At 44.7% G+C, this 27,126-nt stretch overlaps 1 pseudogene; it reads left to right on the top strand.

Annotated features, from left to right (window-relative positions):
* LOC129858610 (PC3-like endoprotease variant B) overlaps positions 1-27,126 on the top strand; it is a 148,677-nt pseudogene that overhangs the window by 93,465 nt on the left and 28,086 nt on the right.

The raw sequence follows: 27,126 nt of genomic DNA, 5'->3' as shown, positions 1-27,126 counted from the left end.
ACTAACTGTAGCAGGCCTGTAACTGCATGTGCATGTTGCACATGGCGAGTGGAATACTCAACTCTTCATTGAGGCAACGCTGAAACATCAGTCCGTGTGTGAGTCAGTGCCACATTTACCTTTGGTGCCAACATCTAAATGAAAGAAAAGTGATCGTGCAGATTCAGCAGGCTATGTTGTGAAATAGGCTTTTAAAAGTGCAGTCTTTGTTTTATTATTTATCGTTAATGCCTATTTTGGTGTGCTTGTCAATGCACAACCCCAAGCACCGTTTTTCCCCACTGCGGTCGATAACATCATTTTATTAAGCCATACAAAAGTTTTACTGTGTGTGAGGTTTAAAATGCATTCTGTCATTGCTAAATGTGTAATGTGATATATTTTAACACAGCAACAAAAAAAACGTTGAATTAATCAGATATTTATTCAGTCGTCTTCCTCGAGTGAATGGGGTGATGACATAATCTTTGCAAGAGGGAGGGAATATGGTTTCATTGGTCCTCAACTTGTGGCTCAGCCATTTCATTCAGGGTAAGTGGAGTAGCCGTGAGTTAGCCTGCCCCGGAGCAGGTTAGTTCGGAAGGATTTGTTGCCATAGAGATGTACCTAGATAAAAGGTGAGCCCCTTTCGCATGACTGATCCCGAGTCGAACTCCGAGTTGACCAAAGTTACCTCGCTAACTCCTCAAAACGACTTTGTAGGATACCCCTCAGGTGTGGAGGAGCGTTAGGTGTGTATATATGTGAGAGTGAGCGAATGAGAGAGAGAGAGAAATATCACCTGGTCACTATTACAAGATCAATTCCCCGACGTGTGACTTCACTGAATTCTTCAACCGAGAGCAAAATAGTTAACTACAGAGTGTTTGTGTGAATTTGTCTGTTTGGTTAAAAAAGAGTGTACACACGTTCAACAATTGTCCCAGGTGCATGGTCTAAAAATCTATACTGAACAAAAATATAAACGCAACATGCAACGATTTCTAAGATTTTACTGAGCTACAGTTCGTGTGAGGAAATCAGTCAATTGAAATAAAGTCATTAAGCCCTAATCTATGGATTTCACGTGTGGGAATCCAGATATGGATCTGTTAGTCACAGATACCTTAAAAGAAATGGGCCTCACAATGGGCCTCACGATCTCATCACGGTATTTCTGTGCATTCAAATTGCCATCGATAAAATGCAATTGCGTTCGTTGTCCGTAGCTTATTCCTGCCCATACCATAACCCCACCACCACCATGGGGCACTCTGTTCACAACGTCGAAATCAGCAAACCGCTCGCCCACACAACGCTATACACGTATTCTACGGTTGTGAGGCCAGTTGGACGTACAGACATTCTCTAAAACGATGTTGGAGGTGACTTAAGGTAGAGAAATTAACATTACATTCTCTGGCACCAGCTCTGGTAGACATTTCTGCAGTCAGCATGCCAATTGCAGGCTCCCTCAAAACTTGAGACGGCATATTTTAGAGTGGCCTTTTATTGTCCCCAGCACAAGGGGCACCTGCGTAATGATCATGCTGTTTAATCAGCTTCTCGATATGACAAAACTGTCAGGTGGATGTATTATCTTGGCAAAGGAGAAATGCTCACTAACAGGGATGTAAACACATTTGTGGGGGTTTTACATGGAACCCAAAAGGGTTTTACCTGGAACCAAAACGGTTCTCCAAAGGGTTCTCCTAACCCTTTTTGGGTTTTTTTAGCACCTTTTTTTCTAAGATTATACCCTGCACATTGAACATTATTGTTGTTGTGTGTGTACACCACTAAATTTGTTAAGTTGCAATTGAAATGTACAGTATTCTGTTGTGTGCTCTGCAGGTGACAGTGTCCAATCTAGGGGACGGTTGTGTCACCCACTTTGCGGGGAAATCCAGTGCTGCATCCATCGCGGCTGGGATTCTGGCCCTTGTCCTGGAGAACAAGTAAGCCTTGGTCATCCTCTCCCCTCCTGAACCTTACTCCACTGTTGCGTCATTTCCTCCACTATCGGTTTTTCATCTGCATTCCATGGCTTAGGTAGTTTGCTTTGTATTTATTAGCGGTCTTAGTTTCCCATCTTTATGTCTAAGTTCAAGTAGCTCCCGTTCTCTCTCTGTCTATTTGTGCAAGTGTTTTCTCTCTCTCTCTCTCTCAAATATAGATTGCTTTATTGGCATGAAGTACAATTTGTAGATATTGCCAAAGCAATATTGTAGTACAGTATTTCAGTAAATAATGAATAAAGGATAATGAAATACAGTTTATTTCAGTAGTGGGGCGGCAGGTAGCCTAGCAGTTAAGAGCGCTGGATCAGTAACCCAAAGATCGTTGGTTCAAATCCTTGAGATGACTAGGTGAAAAGTCTGTCCATGTGCCATTCAGCAAGGCACCTAACCGTAATTGCTCCAGTAAGTCGCACTGGATAAGAGCGTTTACTAAAATGTAATAATAATAGTTCATTGTAGTAGTAGTAGTAATAATAATACTACATACTGTATAATCACTACAGTTGTTGTATTGTGCAATTTTTGGTTGATACATTTCATTTAATAAGATTAACAATGGCTAATAAATGAATAACAAAATGTACACGGATGATGGTTACACTATGTATTGCTTGTACGTTATATACGATGTAAAAACTTCAGGGAATTAATGTTCGTGGGGTTTCCCTCAGGCTATGGCAATCATATACATTTCTGGCAGTAATGAACTCAGCAAAAAAAGAAACGTCCCTTTTTCAGAACCCTGTCTTTCAAAGATCATTTGTAAAAATCCAAATAACTTCACAGATCTTCATTGTAAAGGGTTTAAACACGGTTTCCCATGCTTGTTCAATGAACCATAAACAATTAATGAACATGCACCTGTGGAACAGTCGTTAAGACACTAACAGCTTACAGACGGTAGGCAATTAAGGTCACAGTTATCAAAACTTGGGACACTAAAGAGGCCATTCTACTGACTCTGAAAAACACCAAAAGAAAGATGCCCAGGATCCCTGCTCATATGCGTGAACGTGCCTTAGGCATGCTGCAAGGAGGCATGAGGAATGCAGATGTGGCCAGGGCAATAAATTGCAATGTCTGTACTGTGAGACGCCTAAGACAGCACTAAGGGGAGATGGGACGGACAGCTGATAGTCGTCACAGTGGCAGACCATGTGTAACAACACCTGCAGAGGATCGGTATAGCCGAACATCACACCCGCGGGACAGGTACAGGATGGTAACAACAACTGCCCGAGTTACACCAGGAACGCACAATCCCTCCATCAGTGCTCAGACAGCCTCTCTCAGACAGGCTGACAGAGGCTGGACTGAGGGCTTGTTGACCTGTTGTAAGGCAGGTCCTCACCAGACATCACCGGCAACAATGTCGCCTATGGGCACAAACCCACCGTTGCTGGACCAAACAGGACTGGCGAAAAGTGCTCTTCACTGACGAGTCGCGGTTTGGACTCACCAGGGGTGATGGTCGGATTTGTGTTTATCGTCGAAGGAATGAACGTTACACCGAGGCCTGTACTCTGGAGGGGGATCGATTTGGAGGTGGAGGGTCCATCATGGTCTGGGGCGATGTGTCACAGCATCATCGGACTGAGCTTGTTGTCATTGCAGGCAATCTCAACGCTGTGTGTTACAGGGAAGACATCCTCCTCCCTCATGTGGTACCCTTCCTGCAGGCTCATCCTGACATGACCCTCCAGCATGACAATGCCACCAGCCATCCTGCTCGTTCTGTGCGTGATTTCCTGCAAGACAGGAATGTCAGTGTTCTGCCATGGCCAGCGAAGAGCCCAGATCTCAATCCCATTGAGCGCGTCTGGGACCTGCTGGATCGGAGGGTGAGGGCTATGGCCATTCCCCCAAGAAATGTCCAGGAACTTGCAGGTGCCTTGGTGGAAGAATTGGGGTAACTTCTCACAGCAAGAATTGACAAATCTGGTGCAGTCCATGAGGAGGAGATGCACTGCAGTGCCTAATGCAGCTGGTGGCCACACCAGATACTGACTGTTACTTTTGATTTTGACACCCCCCCCCCCTTTTTGTTCAGGGGCACATTATTCAATTTCTGTTAGTCACATGTCTGTGGAACTTGTTCAGTTTATGTCTCAGATTTTGAATCTTGTTATGTTCAAACAAATATTTACGCATGTTAAGTTTCTGGAAAGAAACTCAGTTGACAGTTAGAGGACGTTTCTTTTTTTTTTCTTTTTTTTTGCGATTTCTCCGTCACCCAGAATAACAGCTGTCATGGGGATTCAGTTCTTGGGTTTCCAGTGCTTTGAATTGTATGGATGTTTTGAGTCTAAATTTCAAATGGTGCAACATTTTTTTGTGTACTTTTCTTTATATTTACAATTAAAGGGAATCTTCCAAGTTCTGCTCTGCGTGCATTATTTGGTACTTTCTTTTGGATATTTAGGATAATTCTGCAGAAATCTGTATGTAGATATTATTTGGGGGTTTTCTCCAAATGCTTATAATCGTAATTGCAGGTTGAACCCCAAATCTCCCCAAATATATAGGTCAATTGGTAAAATTACACTATTGAATATTTTGCCTCAAATCTGGATAGGAATATTTATTTGGGAGAATTGTCTTTTTATGGAGTAAAATGCTTTGTAGGCTTTTTATTTTAGTGCATTCACTCCCAGACTAAATCCACCAGAGGCACTGATTTTGTTGTCCCAGGTAGTTGTAGTATTGGGCATGTTCAACCATGGTACACTACATGACCAAAAATAAGTGGACACCTGCACATCAAAACTCTCATTTCAAAATCATGGGCATTAATATGGAGTTGGTTCCCCCTTGCTGCTATAACAGCCTCCATTCTTCTGGGAAGGTTTTCCACTAGATGTTGGAACATTGCTGCAAGGACTTGCTTCCATTCAGCCACAAGAGCATTAGTGAGGTCGGGCACTGATGTTGGACGATTAGGCCTGGCTCGCAGTCGGCGTTCCAATTCATCCCAAAAGTGTTTGATGGGGTTGAGTCAGGGCTCTGTGCAGGCCAGTCAAATTCTTCCACACCATTTCTGTATGGACCTTGCTTTGTGCACGGGGGCATTGTCATGCTGAAACAGGAAAGGGCCTTCCCCAACTATTGCCACAAAGTTGGAAGCACAGAATCGTCTGGAATGTCATTGTATGATTTTCCTTCACTGGAACTAAGGGGCCTAGCCCGAACCATGAAAAACAGCCCCAGGCCATTATTCCTCCTCCACCAAACTGTATAGTTGGCACTATGCATTCAGGCAGGTAGCGTTCTCCTGGCATCCGCCAAACCCAGATTGTCCGTCGGACTGCCAGTTGGTGAAGCTTGATTCATCACTCTGTGCGTTTCCACTGCTCCAGAGTCCAATGGCGGAAGCTTCACACCACTCCAGCCGAATCTTGGCATTGCACATGGTGATCTTAGGCTTGTGTGCGGATGATCGGCCATGGAAACCCATTTCATTAAGCTCCCGACAAACAGTTATTGTGCTGACGTTGCTTCCAGAGGCAGTTTGGAACTCGGTATTGAGTATTGTAACAGCAGACAGACGATTTGTACGCGCTAGGTCCCATTCTGTGAGATTGTGTGGCCGACCACTTTGCGGCTGAGCCGTTGTTGCTCCTAGATGTTTCCACTTCACAATAACATCACTTACAGTTGACCGGGGCAGCTCTAGCAAGGCAGATATTTGATGAACTGACTTGTTTGAAAGGTGGCATCCAATGATGGTGCCACATTGAAAGTCACAGAGCTCTTCAGTAACGCCATTCTACTGCCAATGTTTGTCTATGGAGATTGCATGGCTGTGTGCTTGATTTTATACACCTGTCAGCAATGGGTGTGGCTGAAATAGCCAAATTCATCAATTTGAAGGGGTGTCCATATACTTTTGTATATATAGTGTATTTCCTAATTTCCTAATCTCGCTCTCGCTCTCTTGCTCTCTCTCTCACTCTTTCTGCACTGCGTTGGTGTGTGGACTTGTGCCCTAGTCGTGATTGTAGCTCTGTAACTTTGTAGCTGTCCGTGGCGTCTGCCTGCTGCCGTTCCTCAGTGTTATTGATGAGCCCAGGGCAGGGCTTTACCGCTCCACCTGTCATGCCACGCCGTCCAGTCTCGCCCGCTTGGCCGTAAAATGGACCGGAGGTCCCCTGGGCGAGTTGCACTCCCAGGACATTACTGGTTAAGGGCTTGTATGACCTGCATCACACATCCTATTCTATATATCACATCCCAGGGCCGATATTTCCCTCACGTCTTAATGGAGCTGAGCAGAGCACATGCACTCACACACACACACACACACACACACACACACACACACACACACACACACACACACACACACACACACACACACACACACACACACACACACACACACACACACACACACACACACACACACATATTAGTACTGTCATAACACCCACAATTTCACAAACAGAGTACAAAAAAAACGCACATACACTGTGCAATTAAAATAATTATCTCTGTCTACTCTCCAACCATTTTCTCCTGTTTCAATGTGTTGACTCCAAATCTTTTTTCCAGTTTTACTTTAGTCCCTCTATGTAAATATCACATACTTCATTCCATCCTTTCATCAGTTTTACAGCTCTTTAATATTCTGTACGTCTATTTCAATCTTTTACATTCTCAACATTCTCAACACCATTTTGGCTACTTTGCCTCCACTAATTCTCTCAACCTCTGTTCATTCCCTCCATCTTCAGTCCACCTTTTATCATCCCTCTCTTTTACCCGCTCCCGACACACTTAGAGTCTGTCTGTACCGCTCTAGTCTTCCATCACCAATGACAACCCCAAGCTCTACCCTTACATTTACTGTATTTTATTATAACTGTATTTAACCAGACAAGTCAGTTGAGAACCAGTTCCTATTTACAATGATGGCCTGGCCAGTGGCGAGACTAAAGCATCTCCTGTCACTCTGTCTGTGTGTGAGTATGTGGTGTGACTCTGTGGTCAGGTTATTAATGGAGGATGGTGTGTGAGAGATGATTCCTCATTAACCCTGGTGGCCAGTGCTCAGCCAGGGGTCAGCCAGGGGTCAGCCAGCCCCGCTCTGGGAAAGGTCCCGTATTCAGACACATGAGCGCAAACAAATGATCTTTTAATTTGCTCCAATCACAGAACTGACAGTTCTCTCTCTCTCTCTCTCTCGTTCTCTCTCCACCTCTCCACCCCACCCCACTTTTTCGCCCTCTCTTTCTTTCTCCCCCTTCCTCTGTCTGTTCCAACCCTGTTTCTTTTTCTTTCCCTCTGTTCCCACCTTCTGTCTGCTCTCTTCCGCCCTGCGTTGTCCATCTTCATCTGTCTGCCTATCTGTCTGAGCCACTGAGAGCAGGATAGCAGGGTGCTCAGTAGGGGTTGGTGTAGTGTGCAATCAGCTAGGGTTCTCAGTGGGGACAGCACCCTCTAATTGGTCTCAACTCAAACACTCCCTGAGACACAAACTGATGATTGGGGTATTATGTGTGGTTTGCGTATTATCAGGGCCTTACATGCAACAGTCCCTGGACCTCACCCACAACCTCAGAAACACACTAAAAGACAGGATCTTCATAATCTCTGCTCTGCTCTCCCTGCTCTGTCTTCATTTTGTCCCTATTAATCCTCCCAGAAATGGGAGCCAGAGTCATAGGAACTCTTCACGTTTGGCCATAATCTTTTAATGTGGCGTACTTTAAGCCTAAGTGAGCCCATTTGGAGTGACTGTGCGCAGACTAGGATTCTCCCTATCTGTTATCTGCACAAGTGTTACTAATGGTTTTATCAATTAGGCCTCGTCCAATAACTGCATGCCTGTGATCTCCTTTAAATACAACCCGTGCAGTGCTGATTTGTGTAGTTAATGAGTGTGTGGATGTGTGTCGGACTGTGTGTAGTCTCTCTCTCTCTCTCTCTCTCTCTCTCTCTCTCTCTCTCTCTCTTTTCAACTCTCTCTCTCTCTGTCTCTCTCTCTCTTCTCTCTCTTTCCTGTAAGGTCTGATGTGCTTCTGCAGAAGATCCTAATGTGATGTGTACCCTAGCTGAGTGTATGTGTGTGTATGTTTGCTTCCTAAAATGAGATAGTCAAGTCCAGGCTAGAGGGCCATGTTCTGACGGATCATATCCTTCTGAATGAAAAGCATCACACTTATCACACAGATGTACCCCTCAGTCATTGCTCAAAATAGGAAAAACTGGAAATATTGATCACTGTATTGTACGTATGCTTTGCGTAAATCTATATATATCAGCACTTTTATCCCTTTCTTTCCCTTAACCTCTGTACTTACCCTAGTTTTTATTTTTTCCCTTCCCCTCTTTTCCTCCCTGTAGACTCCACAGTGCAGAAATAAAGAGTTTATTGTTGATTTGCTCTGTCTTCATGTAAATGATTTAACAGGGACAATGTTATTCCTGTGGGTCCTGACCTTGTCTCTCTCTCGCTCTCTCTCCCTATCTCTCTCGTCCTCTCTCGATCCCTCTCTTGCTCTCTTTTTCTCTCCATCTATCGCTCTCTCTCTTCCTCTCTCTCTCTCTCTCTCTCTCTCTCTCTCTCTCTCTCTCTCTCTCTCTCTCTCTCTCTCTCTCTCTCTCTCTCGCTCCCTCTCTCTATCCCTGCTGCATTGCCTCCTCCTGTGGGCTGGACACTCTGTCCTTGTGGCTCTCCCCCCTTCTCACCCTCCCCACCCCATCCTCCCCACTCTCCCCCCTGCCCTCCCCACTCTCCCCCCTGCCCAGACCCTGTGTGTGTGTGATAAATTATTCGTGGGCATGCTCCGAGGGCCCAGGGCTGCTCATTCCTACACACAGAGGGGCCGCATTGATCCGGCCTGTGGTTCAACTTAATTGGAAACACAGTTATGCCTACTAGCTAGAGACACACTCGAAAACATATACACACACACTCACTCAGAACAAACACACACACATATGCATACGCACAAGTATACACAGCACCAGCAATATACTCCAGCATGCACACACAGATTCACACAAAACATCCTCCCCTATTAGGGGGCAAAAAAGAAACACAGAACATTCGCTTGGAAATCGCTCTTACAGATATCACACACTCACAGCTCCTAAACTCGCCAGCATGCACACATGCACACGCAGACACACACGTAAACACACACACACACGCACGCGCGTGCCTGCACACACTCACCACGTGCACACACTCACCACGCGCGCACAGACACACACAGAGAGACACACATGCGCGCTCAATCATGCACACACGCACACCCTACACCGTTAAACATGCATGCTATTCCTAACCAGCAGCAGTAAAGAGGAGTAACAGTACACAGTGGAGTAATAAGAAGGCCAGGGTTATTGATCTGCCCAGCACACTGACTATCATACAGCTAATAGATTACATCAGACGCATCAGAGCAGTCAAGTCAATGAGGGGTGATCCTATTAACTGGGGATTTGTAAACAGTTGTGTGTTCACTCACTCAGACGTCTGCTCAAGGTTTGGGAGAGTTTGTGGGGCTTGGCAAGTGGACAGAGGGTGGGTGCGATGGGGGGTTTTGGGGCATATTTAGTAGTTCTGTCTCTGGCTGTCCTGGGTAAAATGCCATGAGGTTTTCTGAGCTTTCTGAGGTTGTTTCTGCTGTGGCCCAAACCCTGCTCATGCCTGTAGGGGGAAAACAGACATGTGGTGCCAAAACAGAGAGAAGGAAAGAGAGAGAGAGGGAGAAAGAAAGAGGGGGGAGAGAGAGAAAGAAAGAGGGGGAGAGAGAGAGAAAGAAAGAGGGAGCGAGAGGGAGAAAACAGACCCACAAATAGACAGAGAGAAATGAAATCAGGTTCCCAGCCAATAGTGTGTTTTTAAGTGCAAAATGCCCTTTTCCAAATAAATAGATCTGTGTCACTGTGTGCTAAGAGACTGCGAAACCCACGCCAGGGTTCAATAATTAATTCCCGAGTCGAGGGTTTTGGAGAGGCGCTGATTGGGATGATTTTTTTTATTCTGTTATGATACAAAGGAGGTCGTTTGAAGTAATTTGTCCCAGAGAGAGCAGCTTGGAATACCATACAGGCTTTGATTTAGCAAAGCAAATGTAATTTAGTTTGCTTTATGCAAACCAGTCGGGGCCGGGGGGGGGGGGGGGGCTTCTCTGATTTCACCGGAGGGGTGGGGGGGGTGGAGGGGGCGTGGGGGAGACAGTGCACGTTAACCGAGTCACGCCACAGCACTGCCTATATTTACTACAGAACATACACACATACACACACACTGTGAGCAACAGTTCAAAAGTACAAAGCCCAGCTCCCCACTCTGGATCCCTTTGAAATCAAAGCTCAAAATAATTGATTGTGCTGTGCTCTCCCTTTTTTAAATGTTTGATATTTTCTATTATTAGTGGTATTACTCCTATGGTGTACTGTAGCACTCGCCGGTTGCACTTGCTGGTTGCCAGTGTTATGTTTGTTTTGTTTTCTATTGTAAAGGAAAACGTTTTGAAAGCATTTTCCCCCTATATGTGATAGAATTGGTTTGGTTGGACTGAGCCTGCTATTTCCTGCCCATCGTTTACGTCTTCCAGCACCACAAATGGGTGTTGCATTACGGATGTTCTTGTATTAACCGTGACCATGGGATTGTCATATGGCTGTAAGTCGCTCTGGATAAGAGTGTCTGCTAAATGACATGCATATAAATGTCAAATTACAGTTGTATAGAGCAGGTAGCACCTCATACCACAATTGAAACACATGCTTGTTGTCTAAATGGGATTTGTTTACAAGCCACTTTTTTGAATCCGAAACACTGGGACATTGTAGTTGGATATTGTACAGTTTAGCTACAAGCTGATCGTGTTATGTAAAGGACACCAACGTGTACAGTATGTGAGCTTGTAATAAACACCTTCAATCAACTTTTTTGTGCTTTTGCGTAGCAGACATGACAGCTTCTCTTTGGCTGTCGAAGCCGACACCAGTGCTACTTAGTCCGAGAACTTAATGTTAGAGATGGGTGGTCAACACCGTTTTTAAGTTCCATTCAAGTCTATTTTCTTAGCCAGCGATAATGAGTGGATAAAGGGAGAAAACCCAATTTCCTTTCTGCTTTTTTATATCCTGAAAAGGCTCTCCTTGACGACCCTTTGGTCTTTTGTTAGAGAGAACGGAGCTAATATCCTCTAGCTCTCTGTGCAGTTTAAAGGTCTTAATTGGATTCCATTAGTATATTGCTTGGCATGACACTTGAGTCTGCTGTATTAGAATACCCTGCTCGGGATTAAAAGTATCCTCTATTCATTCTTTCCGCCAGCCCCATTGTTACGTCTCCAATATACTTCATTGAATTCATAGTTTTCGCCAACTTTATTAAGCTTGAAATGACTTAAACATATTATTTTACTTGTAGAGGATGTGCAGTAATGGGCACAATGGCAGGCCCAAATCATGTGCACTTATTCATGTGTGTGTCCACTTTCTATGCTAAGCCAAATATACATGTGTTTCATACCAAATCGTGTATAGCCTACATGTGTTTTTGTGTATGTTCAACTCCCTCTAGATTTCATCATAAAGGAAGGAATGCTTCTTGCTGTGGTTTGATGGAGTGTACAATACACATATTGTACATTCATGTATTTGATTGTATTCGTCTTTATCTTCCCAGTCCTGACTTGACATGGTGGGATGTGCAGCATCTGATCGCCATGACAGCCAAAGTCCCCGACCCCAAAGAGCCAGGATTTTGTGTCAACGGAGCAGGGTACCACATCCATGACAGGTACTAGTTACACACACGGTGTAAACACACCACAAACATCATGTATACCACATATACTGTACTGTAGCCAGTGTTGGGATTAGTGACTTGGGGAAAGTAATGTATTACATATTACTCGTTGCGTTTAACAAAAGTAACATGTTACTCAACAATATTACTTTGTGTGGAAATTAATGTGTGAGATTACTCATTATATTACTTTGCGTTACTTTCCTGATAGTTTGTTTGACTATCGGGGGGAGCAAGGCGAGCTACTTACTAACTCAGGTTTGATAACTGGTTTCTCCTTTCATCTGTGCCACTACTTTCCTGTGCTACTCTACAAGTGCTGCTTAATTATCCATATATACTGTTAGCCAAAGATCTGTACAGATTTACTATCTTTTCATTCAAAATCTTTCTCTAGAGCCTCCAGTTCTGGTTATAGACCGCACGGACATGGACCCATAGAGACGTATAGATGACACACGTGCCACTATCACAGACGCAATCAATGGCAAAGAGCAGAGGTTAACCCTCTATACATTTTTGGAGGTAGCTGTCGTGACAAACAGCCTTTCTCCACTCGCTTGCGAAAACTAAATTAAGTTGAGATCGGATAATGGAAACGCGCCCAGTAGAGATAGGATTCTGAAAGTAACGCATGCATTAGTTGACAAAGTAACAATTTAACAATTTAAAAAAAGAACACTACTTTACTCCGTTACTCATAAAAGTAATCTGATTACATAACATGTTACTTTTGTAACACATTAGCCCCAACACATTACCCCCAAGCCTACAAACAACGCAAATACTACAGCCATTGACATATCATGAACATGACACATAGACGCATGCACACACGCACAGAAACACACACACACACAGAAACACACACACACACATACGAACTAGGGATACATGTTACATACACCACACACCTATGGAAAACACACACGCTACAGCCAAACAGTACCACAGACAACACCTGTGCCCTACACAACACACCCTACATTACAGACAACATATATATATATACCTCAGATACTACACCATACTACTGATATTACACCCACATTGTAAAACAGACACCTGAATAAATTATTTTGGCAGGGCAGAAGTAGCGTTGTTAGTGTCACCATTCATGTGTCTGACGAGTGTGTCTGAGCGCGTATAGATGCTGCGATTTACTGCACCGAGCAGGGCTCAGGAAAATGAAAGCCTTCTCTCCTAATGAGGGGCGGCAGGTAGCCTAGTGGTTAGAGTGTTGGGCCAGTAACCGGAAGGTTGCAGGATCAAATCCCCGAGCTGACAAGGTAAAACTCTGTTGTTCTGCCCCTGAACAAGGCAGTTAACCCACTGTTCCTAGGCCGTCATTGAAAATAAGAACTGACCTGCCTAGTTAAAAAAAGTTTTTTTTTTCAAATGCAGAGTGAGAGAGGCTGTAAGCGGCAGGCTCCTCCAGATGTCGTATAAACGCTTTTACAACGCCTTCACAATGTCAGCCGGGCAATGGCATTGCAGTAATCAGTCTAGAGTTGTAATGTATTTTTGCTCTCTCTCGAAATCTCTCTCTCTCGAAATCTCTCTCCCCCTTGCTCCCCTCTTTTGTCTTATCTCTCTCCCCCTTTCACTGCATCTTTATCAGTCACTCTCTCCCTTCATCTCTGTACTTTATCTTTCTTTCCATCTGTCTTTCTGTCTCCGCCTTTCTACTGTATTTCTTTCTCTCTCTCCTTCCTTCCTCTCTCTCCTTCCTTCCTCTCTCTTTCTTCCGGTCTAATCCTTCTCTCTCTCTCTCTCTTGGCGATATATACAGTATAATAAAACAGATTATAACCAGTCTGTTTCTCTGAGAAGAATAGATTAATTAGATTATAATGATTCATCACATCACAATGCAGTTGTTGTTGAAATGTATAAATTTAGGTAATGTGGCTGAGGACTGGTAATGCCCTGATCATATTGTTGCTCTGTTCTCAGTAATTACAACTAATGGTTTATTGCGGGGATAAAGACCGTCAGAGCAGTGCATGGGTTTAGGGCCACTTAACATGGGAGATGGGGATAAAATACAACATATCTTAAGATTAGGCTAAGAGGAGATATTGTATTGTAGTAGAAATTAGGGGAGAGTGTGATGATGCTGGCTATTGCCTCAATCACATAAACATGTTTTTCTTCAGGTCAAGAACAGTTTTATTCTGTTCTTGACATGAAGTGACCTTATAAGTGTATTGAAGACGATTGGGAAAAACATGGTTAACCAAACAGAAACAACATCACAAATTCACACGACACATTAAAGATGGCAAACGTATGAGTCTTCACAAAGAGGTTATGGTGTAAGGAAGTCCGTTGGGTAGGGTGTGGGATCTGGGAGGTTTTTTTTTCTCCTCTGCTTCTCTGAGGATCGGTTTACTTTTTAGGAACGATTGTCGGGGTTGTAGCTGAGTTATAGCTGCGTTAGGAGGAGTATTTCTGCGCATGATATATGTGTATGTGTTGTGTACGCGTGTAGTTTGTAGTTTAGTTTAACAAGGTAGGTTAAAGGTTTCATTGGGGACATGTGTGTGCTGTATTGAGGACAGATGGCTGTTGTGATAGGAGCAACTGCATGGCTTCTAGGGTTGCGAAAGAATAGTTGTTTCACAGGAGGTTGATGTAGAGGAGAAAGGGGGGCGGGTGTATACCCAGAACTCCATCTGTGTGACCTCCATATAGACTACGGAGCTTTAGAAACACTGATGGCGTAGACCGACCCCCAGCTCCCATCGCCACGGCGACAATAAACATGTCAGCCGCCACACGCCAGCGCAATCTGCAATCAGATTTACTGTGCATGAAATATGGCGGCGCTTTTATTGGTCTAAAGGCTTGTCACTCATCATTTATTGTCTGTTGCTAGGCCTGCTGGGATGTCAGTGAGTTGCCTGCCCCCTCTGGAGCAAGAGAGAGAAAGAGAGAGAGAGAGGGGGAGAGAGGAAGCGGAAAAGGAGGCACAGAGTGAGCGAGGCAGAAGGAGGCGCAGAGAGAGAAGGGGGCAGAGATTGGGAGGAAGGGAGGGGGAAGAAATAGAGAGAGTGATGGAGCTGGAGAAAAAGAGCAAAAAATAACATGCATCCATCCTATTTCATTGTGAAATGGGTTTATCAGGTTGACAGAGTAACAGTGTCAGTGCAAGCCCAGGTCCATACAAATGAAGCTGCTCTGGCACCCTCTCATACAGCTTTGTATTCCTTTGAACACTGACACCTATTGATCATGTGGTTGACAGTGGGAAAATGTATCTCTGGTTAGTATCTTCACTTGAAGTGTCTGACCCAGAAATAGCACGTCGAGGTGTGTCAGCACTTGGGGAGGATATAGTCCAAAGCACTGCACGTCCAAACAGGCTTCATTTCCTTTAATCTCTTTGGATAGAATAGGTAAAACTATTGTAATTACACCGTGGAAGATTGGATGGAAAATAATTGAGAGAAAAGATCAAAGAAATGGTGCCGTCCCTGCAAAGACAAAGTGAATATCAAGGAGAATGAGAAGCGAAATGGTATTAAAAAAAAAAAAATGAAAGAAAAAATGAGAAGATTCCAATCCCCCTTTTTGAAAAATGATGCTCCGCTCATGGAGAACTATTAGAATGTTTACATTTGCGGCATTTTGTTCCATATCAAAATAATTAATTGCCTCCGTTTTCAAATTAAAAGTACATTACATTGCAATTAAGGATGCAAATGAGTCTAGGCCTGTCGCATACAGCCAGAAAAAGTGAGAGACAGAAATAGAGAGAGAATGTGGTGATGCATGAGAGTTGGTGTGCATTGTTGTGTATTAGTGTTAATGTATCTTTGCGTGTGTCTATGTGTGTGTGCATTTGTGTGTGTGTGTGTGTGTGTGTGTGTGTGTGTGTGTGTGTGTGTGTGTGTGTGTGTGTGTGTGTGTGTGTGTGTGTGTGTGTGTGTGTGTGTGTGTGTGTGTGTGTGTGTGTGTGTGTGTGTGTGTGTGTGTGTGTGTGCGTGCGTGCGTGCGTGCTTGTGTGTATGTGTCTTTGAATGAAAGGGATCACATTTGAATTGTGTCCTCTTAAACAACTACAGTGTAATCAGGTCACTCTCCCCATAGTAACTAACGGACCATAGGATGGTACATATCTCTTACACACACTAAGATCCTCCTTGTTTTGTATCTTATAACTAGACATACACATCAATACAAAACACACACAACACAGCACACCGCGCACACTCCTCTCTGTCTTTCCTCCCTCCCTCCCTCGGGCTGTGACCTCCAAGCCAGCGTTTCATGAAAGATGTCTACATCCCTGCAGAACTGTGGACCGTAAAACATAATTTTGCCATAACGTTCCCTCTTTGGAGAGAAAACAGATATAAAAGTATATAGCGTGTGGTTTACTGCGGCCCCTTCACCCATCCTGGCAGCAGCACCGGCTGATGGATGCTCCGCATCGCCCGCCTTTTAATTGCTCGTAAATTTTTGATCCAGGGGAAACGCCACGTTCTCCTTGTCCCCTTGGCGACATGGGTGACAGAGCAGCTGGAGGGGGACAGGGGGAGGGAAAGGGAGGTGTGTGGGGGGGGGGCTATAAAAGACCCTCACACAGACAGAAGAACCATGAACACTAGAACAGGAGTATCTGGGATAGAAGACAGAATGCAGACTATACAAACACTGTTAGGGATCTCACAGAGTAGAACACACGATGTAGGCCTGGTTAAGAGGATGTTGCAGACAAACTGATAAACTATGTCAATAATAAGGAGAGTATATGGCGTCCAATATTTTTTTCTCCCATCAACAGTTTGAACATGAGAATAGAAAGTTCAAGCTGTGTCTTATATGTTGATTAGTATCAAGTCTCTTTTAATTACATCTGAGAATAATGTTTCATTGTGTGTGTGTGTGTGTGTGTGTGTGTGTGTGTGTGTGTGTGTGTGTGTGTGTGTGTGTGTGTGTGTGTGTGTGTGTGTGTGTGTGTGTGTGTGTGTGTGTGTGTGTGTGTGTGTGTGTGTGTGTGTGTGTGTGGGTTGGTCTGGGCCTGTATTGCAAGGGGCTTGTATACAACTGACACTCCTGTCATTTGGACACACTTTTAAGGGGGTTACGGGCTGGAAGGTTGCTTCACCACAAAATAAAACAGATTTTCTTGCTAGCTTGGTTATTTTAAAACGAAACTCCGGATGTTTGCGCAAATTGCCTGCCTCAGAAACCTAAGAGAATTATACGAGAAGGTTGGTTGAAAACTATACACGGAGAGTTCTTTAAGTACTGAAATATAGTCTGCCTAATTTGCATACTCACAGGCGTTGTAGTAAAGTAGTCCTTTAAGTGCCTTTACAGTGTTGACAGTAATGGATGAAAGTGAGCAGTTTGATAAATGACTCATCAGAATTCACATCTCTGTGACTGGTGGGTCCCCAAGTGGAACGGATGTGCATATGGTCTTGTTTTGTTGTGAATTATGTTGAGGTGATTATACAGATACAGTACATCCAGAAGTATTTAGGTTTGCTTGACCATTTCCTGTAGTGTAAAGAAAAACATGCAGTATTGATATAATTGTGAGTGCGGGGGGGGGGGTAATCAGAGGTAAAAGTGATTATTAAAACATTCTATAGAAGGAGAGTATCTAAATTAATGACACTTGGGAAATGTGAAGCTTTAATGTGAAATCATGCAAATACCTATACAATTACATCACAATTTGGAACAATTTGAAATGATCAGGTCTAATGGTATTTGATACACCTTGTGTATTGGCTCAATATAAATGTGTGCCATTGCATCACTGTGCTAGTACAGTTTACTATGGATCGAGACTGCATATGAGATTTTCGGGGACTCCTCTGTACCAGACTAGCTTGTTCTTTGAAGGAAACAATTAAATTCTCTCTCACCTCCCTCCCTCCCTCCCTCCTCTCCCTCCCTCCCCACTCCCTGTTCTCTGTTCTGCTCTCTGTCCTCCCTGCTGTCCGCCCTGCTGTGTGAGTGTTCTTGGCCAGTCTCATTAGTTAGTGTTCCACTAGGTGGGTCTGTCTATAGTGATCTCTCCTCACATTGATTCTGATCCCTCTACACCCCGCAGCAGCCCTGCATGGCCAACGCACATTGATATTCCACAGGTCACTGTCTAGGGCCAGAGGTTAGAGGTCAGAGGGCACTCTGCTGGCTCACGCTCATCTTTTCAGGCTCATCAATGTTTTGGAGCAAGACAGGGGAGGGGGACGATTGTATCACACACACATACTAACAAAAACACACATACTGTACATACTGTGGGTTGGAACCGATTTAGGGAATAGAACCGAAAGTCGGAAAATAACATCATTTTCCGAGGAATGGAAACAGATCTGGGAAATGAAAGTGATCTCTAGTGAACCATATTTTTTCATATATTCCTAATATCTAGTATATAATTATGTAATTCAGTGAAGTTCTGATGCTAGTAAAAGCCTAAACACTTTCCATTTCATGTCATGTCATGATGTTCAACTTTTCAGGCCAAGTCCCCTACATGTCCACGCCACTCTCTCGCTCTCTACCCACCTGTGAAATGTCAGTTGTATATCATTTAGGTTTCAACCCCATATACATACACAGCTGCATGGACGCACACACACATACTGTACACACACTTCCACTCGACCGACACACAATGGCCAGGGCCTGTTCTGCTGGCCACAGAGGGAGAGAGATGGGTTACCACGATCAACCTCACCAGCATCACCCCCAATTACTCATTCTCTTAAAGGCCTATTAAAACATAATTGCGCAGCGATTTACATCCAAGTTAATGTGGCCCCGGATAATGTATTATTTTCCATAAGCCTTTTTCTTTTGTGTTGGCCAGAAAAGGAGAGAGAGACTGTAATTTCCTGAGTCATGAGGAAAAGGCGCGTTGGCAGCAGAGTGTAATTGTTTAAACCCCCTCGCAGACACCTTCCAGTCGCCCCCTTTTAATCCTCGTTATCGCTCTCATTAGCCCGAGGTCAAAGGTCACCCAGCGCCCCAGAAACACAAACACAGGCACCGTGGAGGGGCGGTAGAGGGGGGTCCTTCTCCTATCCGTACTCTCTACTGAGGCTCTACCGAGGATGCATCTTCCACCCCTGCTTAGGGCTTAGGATGTGTGTGTTGGAGGCTAGTTGAGCCACCTCTGCCTTCACCTCTGCTTGTGATCTGTCTGCAGGAATCAGGACCTTGTTTTCCCCCCAGTGTCCCTCTCTAATTGAAGCTAATAATGATCAATTTAAGTAATTAAGTGCTTTGCCTGCTTGGATGAGGGCTGGCTGGTGAATGCATTTGCAGAGCAGGGCTGCACTTGTCTACCTTCCCTGCTGCTACCGGTGGGGCTGTGGATGGAGGATGGAGCTGAGGGTAGGGTTTGAGGTTCCAGGGTCACGTCAATAAGCAGGCTCCCTACAGCTCCTCTGGCTTACCTGCACTGCTTGGCCAGGACTCAGCACACATGCACGCACGCACGTACACACACACACACATATACACACATATAGCTATCCATCTCGTGGTGCATGCAGCCGGCTAGGGTGTTGGTGGGAATCTGTTTCATTAGTGCAGCTGTTTCATCGCCCTGACTGGATCTAGGGATGAGCTGGGGATATCCCATTTATTCACTGGCCCCCACGTCCCTCTCCATATGGCCCCGGAACCTGCCTCTCCCTCCCTGGTCCCGTGTTAGTGGAAAGCAATTGTGTGGAATGTGTAAGAATTAAGTGTCCCATCATTCAGAGTAGACATGCAATTAGAAGAGCTGAACCAGTTTCCAGCAGACAAGCTCCCGAATCCTGTCACTATAACTCACACCCAGCTCTTTCTTCCCTGGTTCTCAGGGAGTGGCACACACACACGTGTACGTGGGTACACACACAAACATGCATGCGTGCACATTACGCACAGACACATGCACACACACAAAACACACGCACACTGACACACACAGAGGATGTAAACGGAAACTTAGCACCCATATTCGCATGCTAAAAACACACCCACAAAGACATGCAGAAGCACCCCTTACTACACTATTGCGTTCAAGCATAATGCAGTTATAGCTGTGTGACAAGAGATTATACATACCTACTGCTGTGGGTGCACACCATTTCTGTTTGCTCACATGAGTATGATGCACCCTCTGCCATTATTCAGTCAGCTCTTCCATCTCTAGTCTAATACCTCTAAGATATTGAGCTAACCAGGACCTGGCCTCTGCTGTGTGCCTATCCATCCTAAACACATTTTTGCTCCGGATTTCATCGCTGTCGTCGAGAAACTAAGTACAAAATAGTGAATTGCAGACATGGAGAGATAATTGCCGTTCACGCACAAAATTTGGCAAGCGTCTTTCCCACGAGACCCTGATGAAATGGTGCTTCAACCCCCGAAACTGTCATTCCTAATGAAATGGTAATTACTAACACAGCCGAACAGCTGAGGGGCCCGCCAAGCTCAGCTAGCAGGACAAACCTGCAACACAAACCAGGGGAGACTACAGACACGGAGATAGAAAGATCAGGGAGAGAGAACAGAGAAGAAAAGAGAAAGATACGAGAGACATGGATAGAGAGCCCATGAGGAAAACAGAGGGAGAGAAAAAGAGACAGACACAGACAGAAATACGGAGGAGAGAGAGAAACAGAGAAAGAGAAAGATACCGATGGAGAGAGGGAGCTCAGGGAGGAAAACGGAGAGTGTAGAACAAGCGAAAGGCAGATACAGATACACAAGAGAGGGAAGGCAAAAAATAGCTGGTTAAAGAGTTGTGTTGTAATTGTGAAACTGCAACTCACACTGTACTGTAGATTGGGGGGTGTCTCCACAGTAGCGTTACTCATTAATAAGCCTTGCTGTTTTAGAAGTGTGGCTGTCGTTGCGAGCGAGGGGAGCGTTTGTTAAAAGGGGCCACGCAGCCCCGATAATTGATTGCTTTGTAAGTGAACGTGCCTTTAACCTTTGGGAGGTCAGGCCAGGTCAGATGCCATCAGTCCCGGAGGTTTGAACCGCCTCCAGCCATTTGTCTTGTGCCGCTCCATTGTCTGTGGAGCCGATTTGTCGAGCGTGAGATGCTTTAGGTGTTTAGATTACAGGCGGAGTGGGGGGAAAATGCCACCCCAAACAATGGGCTCTGCTGAGATCTCCCACTGATCTGTGCGGGCAGGAAGCCAACAACCCAGGGTGCTGAAACTGAAGGGGCCCTGCCTGAAACAGAGCCACATAGAACCACAATGGAGGCTGAAGCACACAGCCCAGTGTGGGCCTTGAAACCCAGCCAGCACAAAGCCTGAATGGGAGCCAATGTGAGGTTTGAACCGCTGCCAGAACGGTGACATGAGATAGAGCCAGAATGGTGCCTTGAGACTGAGCTAGAAAGGCAATTTGAGACTGCAGGCTTTGGATGTTGCTGCTCTTTTACACAGGGAAACGGGGGTCCCGGGTTGGAGAGGTGAATACTGGAGGCCTTTAAACCACCCTGCTATCCTCCCAGGTATTTAGAGCTGTCATTCATCATGGCTGTAGAGGCAGGCTGCACTGAGATGATTTATCATAAAGATTATCAGGGCCTCTGGCCATCGCGTCACTCACACACACACACACACACACACACACACACACACTCACACACACACACACATTCACACACACACACACATACACACACGCAGGCAAGCAGCCCACCTATAGGACACCACACAGACAAGGTCACACGCACTGCTACACTCTGACTGGTGTCTCTACAGTCTCTACGATTTATAGATACCGCCACAACTCAGTGTGGTCTATAAAATCCAGATGAATATGGAGAATCCATGGTCTCAGGGCAGAGTCTGAGCTCTCCCTTGACGACTTGTAAAACCGGCCCAGAGGCGGCTCTACCCTGCTAACTCTCATGGCCAGCCTGATAGATGTATTAATTATGGAGACCTTTTTCTTCCTTCTTGTTGTACATCTTCTCCAAGCCAATTACTCTGAGCCTCTGAACTGTATGTGTTTTGCTACAGAGAGGCAAGGTAATTAAAGATATGGTTCATTCACAGAGCAACAATCCCACTTTTAATAGAACGATAGTTTAATGTAATAATATATGAGTGGATCCAAAATAATATAATTTCCTATGAATTAAAAAAATCTATGTGTAATTGTTACTTAATTAGTGAGGGAGACAGGAAGGAGAAGTCCTGTGTGTGTGTGTGTGTGTGTGTGTGTGTGTGTGTGTGTGTGTGTGTGTGTGTGTGTGTGTGTGTGTGTGTGTGTGTGTGTGTGTGTGTGTGTGTGTGTGTGTGTGTGTGTGTGTGTGTGTGTGTGTGTGTGTGTGTGTGTGTGTGTGTGCGCACGCATGCATAGGTGCGCGTATGGATGCTTGTGCATGTGTATGTGTGCATCGTGTGTGATATGCTGGCTTTCTTGTTGATTAGGAGGCTTAATGAGCAGCAGGAGTATGAGAATGGAGGCCAGTGTGGTGATGTGATGTTGACCTCTGACCCTGATTCCTGATTGGGTGTTTATATTGAATTAGACGGTGTTGGATAAACACAGAGACGATCCAATTTCTATCCTTAATACAGTCAACTTCATCAGCTAGTCTTCTTTCTTCACATTGGATGTGACTGAATGTAAATGTGGCTTCTGACTTAAGAAATATATGTTCTTGCTTGTGTACCTAAAGTATTTGATTGATGGGTCAGTAGATAAAGTGGGCTGAGTAGGGAAAGGGAAAGGGGATACCTAGTCAGTTGCACAACTGAATGCATTCAACCGAAATGTGTCTTCACCATTTAGCCCAACTCCTCTGAATCAGTGTGTGTGTGTGTGTGTGTGTGTGTGTGTGTGTGTGTGTGTGTGTTTGTGTGTGTGTGTGTGTGTGTGTGTGTGTGTGTGTGTGTGTGTGTGTGTGTGTGTGTGTGTGTGTGTGTGTGTGTGTGTGTGTGTGTGTGTGTGTGTGTGTGTGTGTGTGTGTGTGTGTGTGTCACATCAACAGGGCTACAGTGGAGAAGGTCAAAAGTTTCACATTCCTCTGCGTGCACATCACTGAGGATCTGAAATGGTCCCTCCACACCGACACCCTGGCGAAGAAGGTGCAACAGCGCCTCTTCAACCTCAGGAGGCTGAAGATATTTGGCGTGGCCCCTAAGACTACATATGCACCATTGAGAGCATTCTGCCGGGTTGTTTCACCACCTGGTACGGCAACTGCATCGCCCGCAACCGCAGAGCTCTCCAGAGGGGGGTGCAGTCAGCCTACTGCATCATCGGGGGCACACTGCCTGCCCTCCAGGTCATCTACAGCACCCGGTGTCACAGGCCAAGAAAATAATCAAGGATCTCAGCCACTCGATCCACGGCCTGCTTACCCTGCTACCATCTAGCAGGTGGAGACGGTACAGGTGCATCAAATCTGGGACCGAAATAATTAAAAACAGCTTCTCCAGACTGTTTAACAGCCATCACTAGCCGGCCCCACCCAGTACCCTGCCCTGCACCTTAGACACTGTTGCTAGATGGCTACCACCCGGTACACAACCCTGCACCTTAAAGGCATTGAACACTGGTCCCTTTAATAATGTTTACACATCGTATATAGCTACTGCTGTACATACTGTTTGTATTTGAATACTGTAATCTCGATTTAGCGCGTTCTAATATTTATACTACCATACATAGCGTTTTAGTTACACTGTTTGTACACATTGCATATGTATTTATATACTATAGCTCACTATAGACAAAGCTAACTCTAATATATCTACTGCTGTACATTCTTAGTATATCTTGTGTAAATATCCTGTGTATATACGTATAGATTGCATTTGGATTACTGTTACAGAGCTACTTGGGTTGTTGAATGGATGCATTCCTACATTTCTTGATTTTTACATTTTATTTAAAACGTTAAATTGTTTTATTATTTGTGTACTTGTTTGACATTTTACTGCATTGTTAAAAGCTAGCAACATAAGTATTTTGCTGCACCCGCTATAACATCTGCTAAACTGTTTACACGACCAATAATCTTTGATTTGATTTTGATTTGTGTGTGACACACAGCTGTGCCCAGAGGGACAGGGGAAGTGGAGCGCTGCACTTCCTGCGCGGGGGGGGGGGTGAGTGTTCTCTCGGCGGGGGTGTGCAGCAGGCGTGCGGACGGGTGTCTGCACCCCCACCCCACCCCCACAGCGCCGCGGGCGAGAGGAACCCTGTGCCCTCCACCCCCACTAATGTATAATTCATGCTAAGTAGCAATTTTTATGTTTTGCTAGAGGGAGAGAAAAATACAAGAAATTTCAAAAGAAGGTTGTCTGTTTTTTTCCCCCAATCCAAAGTTAATTTGCGATACCACACAATTAGTCGACACAGAATCTGAGGATATATGGCTGCCCTAGAGTTGCACCAGTAATAACCAAGGGAGAAAAATTCACCCAATAACTTTGTCCCGAGTGTTTCAAGTCCCAACAAGTGCCTGATGGAGAGAGTTGCTAACAAGAGTATATGAATCTCTAAATGGACTAATGAACCTCAAATGCCCCATGGTAAAAAAAAAACTCCATATCAGACCAATGACTGTGGGTATCAGACACTTTAACAAACTAAAAAGGAGAGATTCAACTATGCTTGACGCTCATGTACTACACTATAGATGACAGATGTGTTCTAATCTATGGTATCAAGGACTAGTTACTTTGCTCAGCAACAAAAAACAAACCAAAAACACTTGGGACCTTGAACGGAATCCTCTGCCAAGTTTTTGGCACTATGCTCACTCACAAGGGCACCAGCCTTCCGAGGGACCGGGGCTTGGTGTGCATCCAACAAAAGCGTCCCCCAGAATTTCATCTTCAAACACACTTTGAATTTGTGTTTGAATAACACTCAGGTGACAAATCAAAATATGTTGAATGCTAGGTCACCTGCTATTGATCCGTAAAATGTTCCTAGATAAGTCTCCTTGTATAAAGGGATGTTTGCACTGTTGTTTCTTTGAGTGATGGGCCCAGTGATGGATGGTCATTTTGCTGCCCTCTCTTTCTCTCTCTCTCTTTCTCTCTCTCTCTCTCTCCTTCTCTCTGAAGAGACTGTACCAGGGCCTGTGCCAAACCCATAATTTTCTCCTGCCAGATATTTCATTAAACTTTTAACTCTTTGCAAGGTAATTCACTTGACATTTCAGGAGGAGGGTTTTAAGCACTACTTATTGTTGCCTCTGCAATTTACTGTCAGATGGACACTTGTCTAATAAATCTCCAAAAGCCATTTCAAGGAAACCTCAAAGGAGTGTCAAATGCTGTGAAAACCATCAATATTTCAGTCCAATAAATTGTATTGTGTGTCTTACAATTAACATTTAAACCAACAAAGGAGGAAAGTGTTTTATGGCAAGGCCTTGCCTTGCCTGTGTAGGTCCCAGTGGCACTGATTTAATTAAGACCTCTTGTCTTAATTACTTAATAAGCCTAATTGTAACATTTCTGGAGAGAGGTATTTGGCTGTAAGTGAGATGAAAATCGGTGGAATTGAGTAAGTCCATTTGTTATTTCATTTAAGTCCAATGTTAATCAAATCAGTGGATGTGTGTGTCGTACAGCTCGGGGAGATGTTTGATCACTGTGGGATTTGTCAGGACCAATCCTGCATTAAACACATACTGCTGTGGATCATGAAACATACGGATAAAAAAAACACATAATAATCTAGGCTAATAGCTCGTAAACCACAGAAAGAGTCTGTGTAGCAGTCGGATCAAGCCTATAATACTGCCGGTGTTTTGTCATTGTTACCCGCCATACATAGACAGATGTGTGGAGGAGAGGGGGTGAGAGGAGGGTGAGGAGTGGCGGCTCGCCGTGTCACTGAGGCGATAAGCAGGGCCGAACCCACCAATCACATGGTCTGTCGCTGGCGCATTCCTGGCCACTTAATTAGGGGTTGTTGGTACCACAGAAGGTGTCACCAACCTTTTCACTGGGAGAACAGATGGTGTCCTTTTTCTGAGGTCCTGCCAATGCCCACTCTCCCGCGCTCCTGGGAAAATGACCTAACTCAAAGGCAGCTGCTTAGTCCAGCTTGAGTGATTCTTTAGTGACACTTCTATTGAGGCCTTAGCAGTGCGTACCACTGCAGAGAGAGGGGGGAGAGACCAAGAGGACTGCATCCTTTACCAGTCATTAGTTCTGTGTTTTTACAATGTTATGATATACGGAGTAATATTAGGCTTCCGTATCAATGTTCCTTAGACACGGACTGCAGAAAGAAAGTGAGGGTCGTACCTCAAAAGTGCGTGACGAGTTCACATTCTGCATGTGGAATCACCTCCCCCCACCACAAGCAGATGGTGTGAATGTCAACAGAGAATGGTCCTGTCCTGGGCAGGACTGTCTGGGGAACAAAAAGTGAAAGGGTTCCTCGACAGTTACAAAGAGGGGCCATGGAGAGACTGTGAGGGGAGGGGCCTGAGTCCTAATAGATAAAAAGAACAGGAGAGTTGTGAGAGGGCAGAACTTGCCACTGGGGAGTGAAAGGAGATGCAGAGAATCTGAGGCTGCAGATTGGTCTGGAAGGGTTCTGGAGGGGGTCAGGGTTTTACATGCCCCATGCTGGGTGGACAGAAGATGGCCTGTCACTCATTCGTCAGCTTGACTCAGACTGGGGAACCAGAGGGTTGAATAGAACGTATGGGGCCATACAGCGCAGGCAGAATCACAGGGTCACATGACTGTTTTGTTATTGGAGGCTAGGGATATCTAGTTTGCCTGCATATGGTATATCTTTTGATTTTTAAATACATTTTTCACTTTGTAAGTTTAGTTTTAATGTTAGCTCTTGGGATTTTTGTTTTGCATTCATACCCTTTCGTATAAGACTTGTGAAAGAAATGCAAATGGTTATACAATAGGAATAATGTTGTTGTTTTTGTTGCTGATTAATCATTTATTTCAAGAAAGGTGAAAATAAATCCATATAAAATTTGGCATAAGTGAAAATGTATGGTAGGAAAAACACATTTTACTCAGGTTTTATGTTATAGTCAGGTGATTCTTCCGATGCAGTGTATTATATCCCCCGTGTTAGTCGAGGGATCTCATCTGATGGCTGAGTGGGGAGTTTCACTGGAAACAGGCTCAGCTCAGTTCAGCTGTAGCATTTTATTGGCGTGGCAGGACATAAACTATGTCATTTTCATCATGTTCTATAGTGGGTAAACCTGTTTCCTACTGCTTTTTCTATCAGATATATGTCTGCACAGTTTTATGGTTGTGGATTTGGGTCCAACCCTGATCGATCTATTGAAGCTTGGGATTTAATAGCTGCACAGCGCCCGGTTCAGGGCAATGGGGAGGAAGGTATATTTAA

This window comes from Salvelinus fontinalis, chromosome 6, assembly GCF_029448725.1.
Source record: "Salvelinus fontinalis isolate EN_2023a chromosome 6, ASM2944872v1, whole genome shotgun sequence".
NCBI lineage: Eukaryota > Metazoa > Chordata > Actinopteri > Salmoniformes > Salmonidae > Salvelinus > Salvelinus fontinalis.
The sequence above is the reverse complement of the archived record's forward strand: the minus strand, read 5'-3'. Positions and strand labels throughout refer to the sequence as shown.